Below are 3,462 nucleotides of genomic sequence, written 5' to 3'. Positions count from 1 at the left end.
TTTAAGGTCACTTTCTGGTTTCGTACGTATTCTGACTTTTTTTGTAGTAAATAGATAGTTGAATTTACTGCAAAACAAGTCAAAAAATATATGAAAACAGGAGGTGGCCGAAACAAGTTTTTAGTCTATCTTACAAATCTCTTGAAAAAAACAGATAGGAGGTACTGTCACATCACTGACGATATATGGCCATACCAAATAATACATCCTTGATAAATATAAACATTTTTATTGCAAAAAATCTTTACATACATTTTTTAATGTAATTTGCTGACATTCCTAAATATTATAAAAAAATGTGTCACATTTGCTTTGTAAACCTTTCTTTTGCTTTTCGTAGCCACATATTCCGTTTCCTTTCTGGTTTTTTGTAGACCACTTCACTCAGCTGATTCTAAAAGAAAATAAAATAAAAGGTAATTTTTCTATCCTTTACAATTAACAATCAGAAGAAATATTATTTACAGGTAATAATATGCATAAATAATAATAATAAAAAAATAAATATTAAATAATATTTAAATAAATAATAAATAATATTTAATAAATAAAATAATAATAATGAACATTTTGTATTTTGACAACGACATCCGATGTGGAAGTAGAAACCTTAATAAAATTATTTTTTCAAGTAAATTGTGGCTTATTTCCCCATTAGAATAATTAATTACAAAAAAGCCACAAAGAAATAGATTTTTCACAAACAAATAAGTATTTAGTATTCATTATATTTATTGTTTTTATTATTTACTTTAATGTCCTACTGGTACATTATTTGACAAATAATGACATTTCGAAGTCTGTTAAGTACGATATAACGCCCTTGGGCATTAAATTTAAATAACGACTTAGATACTGTCAAGTTGACAAATATCAACCTAAGTAAAACTATGGTTACCACAATTACGTTACTACTGTTACTGGTAAATGTACTTATTTAAAAACTAATCAATTCAAAATTCATTCAAATTTTTCGCATATAAAGAATAATTTAGTCGGGCATTAAACGTTGAAGGCACCACAGGTATTATAATAATAACGCTTTCGGTCAACGTATATCCCTATAATACCCTTGGTACCTTAATAACTGTAACATAAGATTATACCTTAATTCTTGTTTTCGATTTCTGATGTTTTTATTTATTTACATTGAATATTAATCTGTTTTGTTGTATAATCTACTTCGCAATAATTATGTGATATATTTGACTTAAAATGAATTCAAAAATTTTTTGTAGTTGGGCAACAATGTCAACTTAGATCTCCGATGTAGATAATGAATTACAACAGTATCTATATTGTACGGACTGTATTATTAATTAGGTTATGCATATACCTGTGTGACATAAGCTATTGGAACAGCACAGTCTCTCAAACGAACAGATGAAAGTGAAGTTCTGTCAATATCTTTTTCTAAAAAGTGTTTTGAACATACTCCTCTATTAACAAATCTGATCTATACTTCATGTCTTCTTCGCAGGATCTTCTGGAAAGCTAAAAATACAAAATATATGCATTACTAAGCATTATTAACAAATTTTAGTTTTAAATAAAAAATATGATTAATGAACTCACAAAATTATTATAAAACAGCTTAGAAATTGTTTATTAGTATAGTCGGTTCCCCAAACTCAGACACAACTGGCTAGTGATTTTAGTAGGTAATTTTTTTTGTTTTTGGCCAATTTTGCCAAAATTACAGTAATTAGTACTGAGACTGAGTTTAGCAAATCGACTATAATATTCTGTGTATTCATTAGTTGGTACTGCATATTATAGTGTGTGGTCTACCATCCTATTTATAAACGCATACACTAGCAAAAACGCAAAAAGAATTATTTTAGTTTTACAAATCCTTTTGTTATTACCTATCTCTATTTACTATTTTAGTTAGGAATAAGCGAAGTTTGTGGCTTATTCACAATTATTATTAAAATAATAAATGGATATGACCAATTATTAACTTATAAAATAAAATAATAATTCTTCTGATTTATGCCTTTTATTCACTTTGTTATATCTACGTTACTTAAATGATTTTTTATGAATAGTATTATTAGGGTATTAATAGTATTAATTTATTTTCTGAAATACAGGGCATGCTTTCGTTTACATATTTGCATACTAACCTTTTAATAGGGCTTTTCATTCACAGTCATTTGTTTTGAGCTTCTGTCATAATTGAAACGTTATTCCTGCAGATTTTTTTATCTACATTTGTTTCTGCTACTCCAACTGCGTTAAAAACAGGACACCATTTTATGCACTATGTTAATAATACTATTAAAGCTATTATAAAAGTATCCGAATTAAAAAAATATTCTTAAAAAGCACAAATAATACATACAACTAAAAACAATCCACGGCAAGGCAAGGTCGCCAAGATGAAGATGCCAAGATGGCCGAAGCGAGGTCGTTGGTTGGTCGTTTTTAGTCACGTGATGCCCTCTCAAGCGCCATGCACAAAAATATATGCACGGCGAATTTGAAAATGAACGCAAAAGAAATAAATATAAATGCCTCTCTTGGGTTTTGCATAAGTTATAAGTATTTTTTTTATTAACAAAATCGCATTCCAAATTGAATATTCGCGAACAATAATTTTTATTACATTTGTATGTTTATAATCTTGGGAAACTCTTTAAATTTGACATATTATTGCACTGTAGGCCTAAAATGTCACTTAGTTTGTCTGGTATGTTATAAGTAATGTTGTATCTCTTACACGTATGTATTATTTCGCAACTTAAAATATAGGAACATTGGTAGTATGTTCACAGAATGTCTTATGGTAACATTCCAGGAATAATTTAAACAGATGTTCACCGAATGTTCCCTAAATGTCCAGGACATTCAAATATTGATAGAACTTTGGTAGTACATTCCTGGAATGTTGTGTGTTGTTAGGGTTATAAATATCAACGCATTAAAATTAACAACACAAGACAAAGTTAACCACAAAACAATTCAATAGCGGGTATGTCCACCTCTCGCAGCAACGACTGCTCGAATTCTATTTGGCAGCGAATAAATAACATGTGTTATCCTCGCCTGGAAAGCGCCATATATCCTCTACCTGGACCATAACTGTACCAAATTTTCCGGAGGCCTAAGATGACGGCGAAATGCTTTTTATTTCATCCTATAAATGCTCGATAGGACTGAGATCTGGGCTGCATGCGGGCCATTCTAATCTTATCAACCCAACCTTTATTTACGATATTTATGTTTATGGATCAATCAGTGTTTTTATCTATAAAAAGTTGTGCAGCTCGTACAAGAAAAAGATATTCGGATAACTCCAAAAACAAAATGTTATGCCTCCGAGATAATACGAAAGAAATATGAAACAAAATCAGCCAATTTTTCCACAGAATTTTTTAAAGTTAGGAGAAAATATAACGCTTCCATTCAGCCCCGTATAATGTGATCTAAGCAAAATGTTTTGTTGCCGGAATAATA

General features: G+C 29.5%; 1 long non-coding RNA gene across 1 annotated transcript; it reads right to left on the bottom strand.

Moving 5' to 3' along the window:
- Positions 1-213: 213 nt before the first annotated feature.
- LOC114332950 (uncharacterized) lies at positions 214-2,907 on the bottom strand. The gene is made up of 3 exons (XR_007698416.1): positions 2,130-2,907; positions 1,337-1,494; positions 214-394 (listed from the first exon to the last, which is right to left on the bottom strand). It is a non-coding gene; the product is annotated as an uncharacterized LOC114332950 (long non-coding RNA).
- Between the last annotated feature and the right edge of the window lie 555 nt (positions 2,908-3,462).

The sequence above is a fragment of the Diabrotica virgifera genome, chromosome 5 (genome assembly GCF_917563875.1).
Source record: "Diabrotica virgifera virgifera chromosome 5, PGI_DIABVI_V3a".
NCBI classification, from domain to species: domain Eukaryota; kingdom Metazoa; phylum Arthropoda; class Insecta; order Coleoptera; family Chrysomelidae; genus Diabrotica; species Diabrotica virgifera.
The sequence above is the reverse complement of the archived record's forward strand: the minus strand, read 5'-3'. Positions and strand labels throughout refer to the sequence as shown.